Source organism: Aegilops tauschii, chromosome 3 (assembly GCF_002575655.3).
Source record: "Aegilops tauschii subsp. strangulata cultivar AL8/78 chromosome 3, Aet v6.0, whole genome shotgun sequence".
Lineage (NCBI taxonomy): Eukaryota > Viridiplantae > Streptophyta > Magnoliopsida > Poales > Poaceae > Aegilops > Aegilops tauschii.
Window position 1 is genome coordinate 436,336,142 of NC_053037.3, and position 12,258 is coordinate 436,348,399.

General features: G+C 45.8%; 1 pseudogene; it reads right to left on the bottom strand.

Annotated features, from left to right (window-relative positions):
* Nucleotides 1-2,915: 2,915 nt before the first annotated feature.
* Nucleotides 2,916-4,062, bottom strand: LOC109775767 (expansin-A8-like; annotated as a pseudogene).
* Between the last annotated feature and the right edge of the window lie 8,196 nt (nt 4,063-12,258).

The window sequence follows — 12,258 nt, forward strand, 5'->3', positions numbered from 1 at the left end:
AGGACGGAGCGAGCCGCCTATCGGGAGGACAAGCGTTCGCGGAAGCAGGGCGCTCAATTGAAACTGAAGCTACGAGAAACGTCGGGTTGGGACTTTGAAGACGAGCAGCATGCTGACGCCTATATTCAGACGTCGGAGGAGGACATTACCGAGTCGGAGTCAGAAAGCGACGAGTAGTGGTCTTTTCTTTTATCTGTGTACGCTAGAACTATCTATGTATCCATTTTTATCTGAAAAAATGGCCGGCGGCGTCGGCGACGAAGCAGGCGGGCGAGGGTGTGCTGTTTGATGTGGAGAGGCCAATCCAATGTGCCATCGACCAGCGGGCCTGGTGAGGAAAGAGGACGAGCGCGCGCGCGTCGTCACGTGTCCGCGCCGCCGCAAATCAGGCTAAAAAATGGCCCGGGAATGGGCCGGCAGGCGGACGAAAGCGGACACGCGTCCGTTTGGGTCGGCGCATTGGGCCAACTTTTTTGTCCGCGCCGACCCAAACGGATGGCCGCGGACGAAATGAGTCGCCCCATTGAAGTTGCTCTAAGTGCGTCACCTAGATCCAAAATTCAAAATCTGGAGGACATTGCTTTGTGCTTTGCTTGAATGAGTGTCTCGTTTGATGCCTCAGTCGGTATAGATCAAACAAAGGAGAAGTTTTGGGGTAATAAGATTGAAGACTACTATTGCAACACGGTGACTGTCCCATCCAACTGCACTCAAGGCTCACTTGGACACCACTGGGTGCAAATCATGAATTATGGCCCACTAATTGAATAGCCATACAAGCAACGCAATAAAAAGGGCGGCATCAGGGCCTTCACATTGTACCATTGCTACAAAAAATTAATTGGCAATCATGGATACGGAGGAACTTGGAAACGAGACCAAAGAGATTGGAGATTAGCATATCCGTTGAAGCCGGTGATGAGGAGGATGAAATTCCAAAAAAAAGCCACGTGGTGCAATGATTGCAAAAGAGAGGAAGAAGCATGAAGGCGTCGGTGCCTATAAAGACGAGCTTTGTGCAAAGATTGAGACCAGGAATGCTTTGGCGGCCCAAGGGAAAGAAGAGAAGGCAACAAGGTGGAATGAGCTCAAGTCTATGGAGGATGAGAAGTTGAGAGCAAAGTTTGCGGCACAAGCGAAAATGGTAAAAGCGAAGGAGCGTAGCCTTGCATTTGAGGAGGAGAGGCTTGCAAAAGATAATAAGGCCGGCGAGAATCCTACCATGTTCGTGGACCAAGGTACGATGGATGCCGTGGCATGGAAGTGTTGGGAGCTCGCTCGTGAGGAGATATTAGCCCAAAAGGAGACCGTATGTGGTGGTGGTACTACCCGTTGGGGTTATGGTGGTGGACATGGAGGACATGGTGGTGGCCGTGAGGGTGAGGGTGATGGAAATGGAGGAGATGGTGATGACCGTGTGGGTGATGGCGGTGCTGGTGAGCACAAAAGCGCTTGAGTTTGTGTTGTATGCATTTGGTAGGGCTCGGTCCACGACATAAGACATGCTATGTTATGATATTTTGGATCAAAATTGATCGATGTAGTGGCTTTCGGATGAACTATGCATGTTTTAATTTGAATTGTTGGATTGGATGAACTATATGTATGTTTATGGTTGATTTATTGCGTATGTTGAGTTTGAATCATTCATATGATTGCTGAAATACCGTGCCATTGTTTGAAATGTATGGTCCAATGGATAGACAAATTAGCCAATAAACATTTTGTGCTTGCGCCGCTAAACAACATACCCCCTTCCTTGGCAAGGTTGCATAAATTAGCTTAGGTCTAATGTATGTCTTGTTGGGTATGTCATATGCTTTGCTATAAAAATTTGCTACGGAGGACTACTTGTACGATGATGCTTAAAGACGTAACTATGTCGAGTACTACAGCGACGAGGAATTAATAGTTAGGAGATGTCGGGTGGCTGCCTGAGACCTTGTGGGATGGGATCGTTTCCTTTTCCTTTTAGCCTCTCTAGGCATTTGCATCTTGTATGTAGTCAGACTTGCCTCTCTTTCCACTATGTAATGGACGTAATGTAAGCCATGTGGCTTTTTGGATGTAATAATTTGGATCTTGCCTCATGTGAGTCCTACATATCTACATTTTTCTTCCTCATAGATCATTTTATAATGATTACCAACAATCTAGTACTCTGTACTGTATAACCATGCGTGCATGGTTGAAGTTATATGATACATGTAGGTATCAGATGCGCCTCTACTCTGGGATTGGCAGCAACACACTAGATAGGAGCAACACACTAGATAGGAATAGTTTTGCATCCGCGGCCTTACATGGTGTCTCTTCTAAAATATGCGAATGATGCCATCCTTTTCATGGAACATGATTTAGAAAAAGTTGCAAGTACGGAGCTTATGTTTGTTCTTTTTCAACAAGTCACACACGAAGGTTGAAATCGGAAAACAAAGTTGAATCATGTGCATGCAAGTGTTTTTTATGGATTTTTTGGATGTCTGGAAATAAACTTTTGGATATAACTCACACACCCAACTATGATACCACTTATTAGAATAGGAAGCACACGGTGATCTATTGAGGATCGGAAAGCAACCACATGATTTGTTAACCGGTTCGGCGAACAAGCATGACTATGGTGCTCCTAATCCACATTGCTACCACCACAACAATGGGCCATCGAGCATCGGCCCCCCCTTGGCGGTTTCAGGTACGAGTAGTTCGGGTAGGTTCTCGGCCATAGAATCATGCCGAGGTTTAGAGAGATGGCCAGGGGCGGCAAGGCATGCACGATAGCGCCGCCGGGCATGGTTCACATGTACATGCAGTTGGTTGCCAATACATACAAGTGGGTCGTTGGTTAGAGGAGGAAGAAGCCGGAGGAGGAAGATGTCCCAACTCCCAAGCGTTGGATTTCAGCCCCAAAGCAAAGAAAATCGACTGAAATTCAGACACAAATAGGCGACCCCTATTAAACGCTAGAGATCTGATTGAAGATAAATTACTCTTCGAATGTTGTGCACACACATATAATCTTATGATCTCATGCCACAAGAGAATTAATGGAAGGTAAGTACACAAACTTGGACAAGCAAAACATAGATACAAAGAAACAAAAGAGGAGATCTAGCCTCGGATGAAATCATCGGGCCTGACTATTTGAGTACCCTCAGATGAGTACGTACATCAACCTTGCAAGATGTTAGAACTGCTGCCACGAAGTGTAGGTGCCACCGAACCACCAGTTGGACGGGGCAACATTGTCAGCCATGACGACCCGACCGTCGTCAGTCTGTACCCGGAAGGACATGCTCTGGCCGTTGAGGTAGGCATTGCTCTGCCAGTTGGCACCCCAGTTTCTGCTCATTACCATCCAGTCAGTCTTGGACCCCTTTATCCACATTTGGGACACCACGTTGCTACCACCGACATTACCACCGTCACGAGCTCAAAGTAGTCGTTCCCCTTCATGGTGAACCTCATGCCCCCACTCCTCTGGCAGGGAACCCTCCTGTAGTTGACGGGCACAATGCCGTCTTGGTAGATGGTGATGGTCTCCCACGTGGGCTGCGACATGTTGAAGTGTTACCGCGGGGGGTTGCACCATCTGCCGTTGTCGCTGGCCAGGGCGTAGTTCGACGGGCAGAAGTTGTTGGCCTTGATGGTGATGGACGTGCCCTGTTTGCACGACTGCGTCTTGCTAGCGCCGCAGGTGATAGTGAAGCACATGCCACATGACGCGCCGTTGTTGAAGAGCGCCGTGCTCAACGTGGCTGAATTAACCCCGAACCCGGCGTTGTACAAGTTCCCAGACCCGCACGCACCACCTGCATTTTTGTGTAAGTTGCGTCCTGCTTAGTAAGAAGATCAAGGATGTGCGACATCCAAATAATGCATGCAGCTCAAGCGTAAAAGAAACATTACCCATGGTGTCCGACGCGTCGTTGCCGCCATAGAATGTTGCAAATGCAGGCGTTCATTGAGCAACGGAGGCCTTGAATGCAAAGGCCAACAAGGTGGTGAGAAGAAGCAGAGAAGGAGTCTCCATTTCAATTTCAGAGTACACCTACTAGCAAGTAATGTAGCAAGGCAGCCAAGTCCTCAAGGTTTTTGTCTTGTGCTTTGCAATGGTAATGGCGTCCCTATTTATAGTGTTCATATCATCAGAGCTTGCATGTTGGTTGCTAATAATTGTAAGCTTGATTGGTCACGGAGATTTTCCATGTGATGATTTTCGTTAGGATTGGTCAACATAACAATTATTGGGATGAACATGCCTTGATTTGCTCAGGATGGCCGTTGGCTCTTGACGGTTGAGACTTAAGACACGGATACACGGATTAAACAGCATCATACCCATGTGCCGTTTTTCCATAGCAAAGTACATGAGGCACCGCTTTCAAGTTCTCTTAGTGGATGGGATGTCTTGTATTGCGACGTAGTATGAATTTCTAAAACTTTATTTGATTCTTTTTGCTAATTAAAGTTTTAGAAAAAGCTTTTAATTTGATTCTTTTTGCTAATTAAAGTTTAGCAAAATACCTTATGTTAACTTAATACTTTTATATTTTCTTTTCTGTTAAAAATTTATTTGATAAGAGAGTTATTTTGATTGAACTTGAGTTTCTTTAAGTTCTCAAAAAGTTTCTTATAGTTATTCTTTGGTTGTCTTTGTTGTTTCACTTTTACTTGTTGAATTTCTTTTGATTGTTAGAGTGAATGCTTATATGTATGCAATTGTTTGGTTACAATAGACTATTATTGGAGTGTGACGAATAGATCAATCAATTGTGAGAGCGATGAATTCCACCAACAAGTATCAGGCAAGTTCACCTCGTTCATGATTATCATCATACCCATGTTTTTATTGCATTTAGTATTTATCCTTTCCCACCATGCATGTAAAGTAGGTAATTTGGAAACTTGGCCTTGAGTAGTGTCATGAGGTAGGAACCCATGTCCTTTGTTACCGAGCCCCGGAAATGTTACTATTTGCAGTTGCTATGCTTAGTAGACGGGATTGGTATAAGTGTTCATGGAAGTTGTGAGAGTGATGAATTATAATTGATGACAACAACTTCAAGACTGATGACGACAACTGCAAGACCTCAAGGACTCGAGACATGATTTTTCAAATATACCTCTGGGTGGAAATTGGATGAACGACGCCCTGGAGGACCCAGTGGTTAGCCTAGGTGTCGCTGGAGAAGTGCCAGTCAATCACGCAGAAAGTTCCACCCAGGTTCAAAGAGACGGATGAATACTTCAAGACTGGAAGCTTACCTGTGCAACCACAAGTCAATATGGGCTCTGGCTTGGTTGAACTTAGTTGTGACTCTGGCTGGATCGTGCTAGCAGATGTAGACGAATGGTAGGATTGGACGGGCACTCTCAGTGGTCAGGGAAACTCTCTGAAATACCATGTTTCGTTCATCCCATTCTCAAACACCTAGAAGTGCGAGGTCATAAAAGGAGAGATCGATTCTTGTGGGTTAAGTGCACAAGACTCTACAGAGTATCAACCTAATCGATTAGCCGTGTCCCCAGTTACAGACAACTTGATCATCTGGAATTGGATCTATCTCGGAAATCTCAACACCGAACTATAAATGGACTATCTGATGAATTGATTATTGGGATTTAATAATGACTTTGGGATATGAGATTTGGTTGGTGATACGTCTCCAACGTATCTATAATTTTTGATTGTTCCATGCTGTTATATTATAATTCTTGGATGTTTTACAATCATTTTATAGCAACTTTATATCATTTTTTGGGACTACCCTATTGACATAGTGCCCAGTGCCAGTTGCTGTTTTTTTGCTTGTTTTTTACTTCGCAGAAAATCAATACCAAACGGAGTCCAAACGCAGCGAAACTTTTTGGAGATTTTTTCTGGACCAGAAGACACCTGTTGGGCCAAAGAAGTACCAGAGGGGTGCCCCGAGAGGGGCACAACCCACCTTGGCGCGCCCAGGTGGGTTGTGCCCACCTCGGTGGCCTCCTGCACCGCCTCTTCGCCCTATAAATACCCAAATATTCCAAAAACCCTAGGGGAGTCGACGAAACACAATTCCAGCTGCCGCAAGTTCCAAAATCACGAGATCCAACCTAGAAACCATCACGGAGGGGTTCATCATCCTCATTGGTGCCTCTCTGATGGTGCGTGAGTAGTTCATTGTAGACCTATGGGTCCGTAGGCAGTAGCTAGATGGCTTCTTCTCTCTTTTTGATTCTCAATACAATAGTCTCTTGGAGATCAATTTGATGTAACTCTTTTTGCGGTATGTTTGTTGGGATCCGATGAACTTTGAGTTTATGATCAGATCTATTTTATCCATGAAAGTTATTTGAGTTTTGATCTCTTATATGCATGATTACTTATAGCCTCGTATTTCTTCTTCGAATCTTTGGTTTAGTTAGGCCGACTAGATCGATTTTTCTTGCCATGGGAAGAGGTGCTTTGTGATGGGTTCCATCGTTGATGACCCACAAGTATATGGGATCTATCGTAGTCCTTTCGATAAGTAAGAGTGTCGAACCCAATGAGGAGCAGAAGGAAATGATAAGCGGTTTTCAGCAAGGTATTCTCTGCAAGCACTGAAATTATCGGTAACAGGTAGTTTTGTGATAAGGTAATTTGTAACGGGTAACAAGTAATGAAAGTAAACAAGGTGCAGCAAGATGACCCAATCCTTTTTGTAGCAAAGGACAAGCCTGGACAAACTCTTATATAGAGAAAAGCGCTCCCGAGGACACATGGGAATTATCGTCAAGCTAGTTTTCATCACGCTCATATGATTCGCGTTCGTTACTTTGATAATTTGGTATGTGGGTGGACCGGTGCTTAGGTGATGTCCTTTCTTGGACAAGCATCCCACTTATGATTAACCCCTATTGCAAGCATCCGCAACTACAAAAGAAGTATTTGTTGGAAATATGCCCTAGAGGCAATAATAAATGGTTATTATTATATTTCTTTGTTCATGATAATTGTCTATTGTTCATGCTATAATTGTATTATCCGGAAATCGTAATACATGTGTGAATACATAGACCACAACGTGTCCCTAGTAAGCCTCTAGTTGACTAGCTCGTTGATCAACCGATAGTCATGGTTTCCTGACTATGGACATTGGATGTCGTTGATAACGGGATCACATCATTAGGAGAATGATGTGATGGACAAGACCCAATCCTAAGCATAGCATAAAAGATCGTGTAGTTTCGTTTGCTAGAGCTTTTCCAATGTCAAGTATCTTTTCCTTAGACCATGAGATCGTGCAACTCCCGGATACCGTAGGAGTGCTTTGGGTGTGCCAAACGTCACAACGTAACTGGGTGACTATAAAGGTTCACTACGGGTATCTCCGAAAGTGTGTGTTGAGTTGGCATGGATCGAGACTGCGATTTGTCACTCCGTGTGACGGAGAGGTATCTCTGGGCCCACTCGGTAATGCATCATCATAATGAGCTCAATGTGACTAAGGCGTTAGTCACGGGATCATGCATTACGGTACGAGTAAAGAGACTTGCCGGTAACGAGATTGAACAAGGTATTGGGATACCGACGATCGAATCTCGGGCAAGTAACATACCGATTGACAAAGGGAATTGCATACGGGATTGATTGAATCCTCGACATCGTGGTTCATCCGATGAGATCATCGTGGAACATGTGGGAGCCAACATGGGTATCCAGATCCCGCTGTTGGTTATTGACCGGAGAGGCGTCTCGGTCATGTCTGCATGTCTCCCGAACCTGTAGGGTCTACACACTTAAGGTTCGGTGACGCTAGGGTTGTAGAGATATGAGTATGCGGAAACCCGAAAGTTGTTCGGAGTCCCGGATGAGATCCCGGACGTCACGAGGAGTTCCGGAATGGTCCGGAGGTGAAGAATTATATATAGGAAGTCAAGTTTCGGCCACCGAGAAAGTTTCGGGGGTCACCGGTATTGTACCGGGACCACCGGAAGGGTCCCGGGGTCCACCGGGTGGGGCCACCTATCCCGGAGGGCCCCGTGGGCTGAAGTGGGAAGGGAACCAGCCCCTAGTGGGCTGGGGCGCCCCCCATGGACCTCCCCCCTGCGCCTAGGGTTGGAAACCCTAGGGTGGGGGGGCGCCCCACTTGCCTTGGGGGGCAAGTCTCCCCCTTGGCCGCCGCCCCCTCCCTTGATGGGATCTTGGCCGGCGCCCTCCCTCCCAGGGGGCCTATATAAAGGGGGGGGGGGGAGGGAGGGCAGAAACACAACAGCCTTGGGCGCCTCCCTCCTCCCCTGCAACACCTCTCTCTCTCGCAGAAGCTCGGCGAAGCCCTGCCGACATCCCGCTACATCCACCACCACGCCGTCGTGCTGCTGGATCTCCATCAACCTCTCCTTCCCCCTTGCTGGATCAAGAAGGAGGAGACGTCGCTGCACCGTACGTGTGTTGAACGCGGAGGTGCCGTCCGTTCGGCACTCGGTCATCGGTGATTTGAATCACGGCGAGTACGACTCCGTCAACCTCGTTCATTGGAACGCTTGAGCTCGCGATCTACAAGGGTATGTAGATGCACTCCTTTCCTCTCGTTGCTAGTATACTCCATAGATGGATCTTGGTGAGCGTAGGAAAATTTTAAAATTCTGCTACGATTCCCAACAGTGGCATCATGAGCCAGGCCTATGCGTAGTTACTATGCACGAGTAGAACACAAAGCAGTTGTGGGCGTTGATGTTGCCAATTCTTCTTGCTGCTACTAGTCGTTTCTTGTTTCGGCGGCATTGTGGGATGAAGCGGCCCGGACCGACCTTACACGTACGCTTACGTGAGACAGGTTCCACCGACTGACATGCACTAGTTGCATAAGGTGGCTAGCGGGTGTCTGTCTCTCCTACTTTAGTCGGAACGGATTCGATGAAAAGGGTCCTTATGAAGGGTAAATAGAAATTGGCAAATCGCGTTGTGCTTTTACGTAGGTAAGAAACGTTCTTGCTAGAAACCTATTCAAGCCACGTAAAAACTTGCAACAACAATTAGAGGATGTCTAACTTGTTTTTGCAGCATGTGCTTTGTGATGTGATATGGCCAGAAGATGTGATGAATGATATATGTGATGTATGAGACTGATCATATTCTTGTAATAGGAATCACGACTTGCATGTCGATGAGTATGACAACCGGCAGGAGCCATAGGAGTTGTCTTTATTATTTTGCATGACCTGCGTGTCATTGAATAACGCCATGTAAATTACTTTACTTTGTTGCTAAACGCGTTAGCCATAGAAGTAGAAGTAATCGTTGGCGTGACAACTTCATGAAGACACAATGATGGAGATCATGATGATGGAGATCATGGTGTCATGCCGGTGACGAAGATGATCATGGTGCCCCGAAGATGGAGATCAAAGGAGCAAATGATATTGGCCATATCATGTCACTATTTGATTGCATGTGATGTTTATCATGTTTTGCATCTTATTTGCTTAGAACCATGGTAGTAAGTAAGATGATCCCTTATAATAATTTCAAGAAAGTGTTCCCCCTAACTGTGCACCGTTGTGAAGGTTCGTTGTTTCGAAGCACCACGTGATGATCGGGTGTGATAGATTCTAACGTTCGCATACAACGGGTGTTGACGAGCCTAGCATGTACAGACATGGCCTCGGAACACACGCAATACACTTAGGTTGACTTGACGAGCCTAGCATGTACAGACATGGCCTCGGAACACGGAGGACCGAAAGGTCGAGCATGAGTCGTATAGAAGATACGATCAACATGGAGATGTTCACCGATCTTGACTAGTCCGTCTCACGTGATGATCGGACACGGCCTAGTTAACTCGGATCATGTTTCACTTAGATGACTAGAGGGATGTCTATCTGAGTGGGAGTTCATTGAGTAATTTGATTAGATGAACTTAATTATCATGAACTTAGTCTAAAATCTTTACACTATGTCTTGTAGATCAAATGGCCCACGTTGTCCTCAATTTCAACGCGTTCCTAGAGAAAACCAAGCAGAAAGATGATGGAAGCAACTATACGGACTGGGTCCGGAACCTGAGGATAATCCTCATAGCAGCCAAGAAAGATTATGTCTTAGAAGCACCGCTAGGTGAAGCACCAATCCCAGAGAACCAAGACGTTATGAACGCTTGGCAGCAGCGTGCTGATGATTACTCCCTCGTTCAGTGCGGCATGCTTTACAGCTTAGAACCGGGTCTCCAAAAGCGTTTTGAGAAACATGGAGCATATGAGATGTTCGAGGAGTTGAAAATGGTTTTCCAAGCTCATGCCCGGGTCGAGAGATATGAAGTCTCCGACAAGTTCTTCAACTGTAAAATGGAGGAGAATAGTTCTGTTAGTGAGCACATACTCAGAATGTCTGGGTTGCATAACCGCTTGTCTCAGCTGGGAGTCAATCTCCCGGATGACGCGGTCATTGACAGAATCCTCCAGTCGCTTCCACCAAGCTACAAGAGCTTTGTGATGAACTTCAATATGCAGGGGATGGAAAAGACCATTCCTGAGGTATATTCAATGCTGAAATCAGCGGAGGTGGAGATCAGAAAAGAACATCAAGTGTTGATGGTGAATAAAACCACTAAGTTCAAGAAGGGCAAGGGTAAGAAGAACTTCAAGAAGGACGGCAAGGGAGTTGCCGCGCCCGGTAAGCCAGTTACTGGGAAGAAGTCGAAGAATGGACCCAAGCCCGAGACTGAGTGCTTTTATTACAAGGGAAGTGGTCACTGGAAGCGGAACTGCCCCAAATACTTAGCGGACAAGAAGGCCGGCAACACCAAAGGTATATGTGATATACATGTAATTGATGTGTACCTTACCAGTACTCGTAGTAGCTCCTGGGTATTTGATACCGGTGCGGTTGCTCATATTTGTAACTCAAAATAGGAACTGCGGAATAAACGGAGACTGGCAAAGGACGAGGTGACGATGCGCGTCGGGAATGGTTCCACGGTCGATGTGATCGCCGTCGGCACGCTACCTCTGCATCTCCCTACGGGACTAGTTTGAAACCTCAATAATTGTTATTTAGTGCCAGCTTTGAGCATGAACATTGTATCTGGATCTCGTTTAATTCGAGATGGCTACTCATTTAAATCCGAGAATAATGGTTGTTCTATTTATATGAGAGATATGTTTTATGGTCATGCCCCGCTGGTCAATGGTTTATTCTTGATGAATCTCGAACGTGATGTTACACATATTCATAGTGTGAATACCAAAAGATGTAAAGTTGATAAAGATAGTCCCACATACTTGTGGCACTGCCGCCTTGGTCACATTGGTGTCAAGCGTATGAAGAAGCTCCATGCAGATGGACTTTTGGAGTCTCTTGATTACGAATCATTTGACACGTGCGAACCATGCCTCATGGGTAAGATGACCAAGACTCCGTTCTCCGGAACAATGGAGCGAGCAACCAACTTATTGGAAATCATACATACCGATGTGTGCGGTCCAATGAGTGTTGAGGCTCGCGGAGGATATCGTTATGTTCTCACTCTCACTGATGACTTAAGTAGATATGGGTATGTCTACCTAATGAAACACAAGTCTGAAACCTTTGAAAAGTTCAAGGAATTTCAGAGTGAGGTTGAGAATCAACGTGACAGAAAAATAAAGTTCTTACGATCAGATCGTGGTGGAGAATATTTAAGTCACGAGTTTGGTACACACTTAAGGAAATGTGGAATCGTTTCACAACTCACGCTGCCTGGAACACCTCAGCGAAATGGTGTGTCCGAACGTCGTAATCGCACTCTATTGGATATGGTGCGATCTATGATGTCTCTTACCGATTTACCGCTCTCATTTTGGGGCTTTGCTTTAGAGACTGCCGCATTCACTTTAAATAGGGCTCCGTCGAAATCCGTTGAGACGACACCGTATGAATTATGGTTTGGGAAGAAACCTAAGCTGTCATTTCTAAAAGTTTGGGGATGCGATGCTTATGTCAAGAAACTTCAACCTGAAAAGCTCGAACCCAAGTCGGAGAAATGTGTCTTCATAGGATACCCTAAGGAAACTATTGGGTATACCTTCTACCTCAGATCCGAAGGCAAGATCTTCGTTGCCAAGAACGGGTCCTTTCTGGAGAAGGAGTTTCTCTCGAAAGAATTGAGTGGGAGGAAAGTGGAACTTGATGAGGTGATAGTCACCCCTTCCGAACCGAAAAGTAGCGCAGCGCGGGAAAATGTTCCTGTGGTGCCTACACCGACTGGGGAGGAAGTTAATGATGATGATCATGAAGCTTCGGATCAAGTT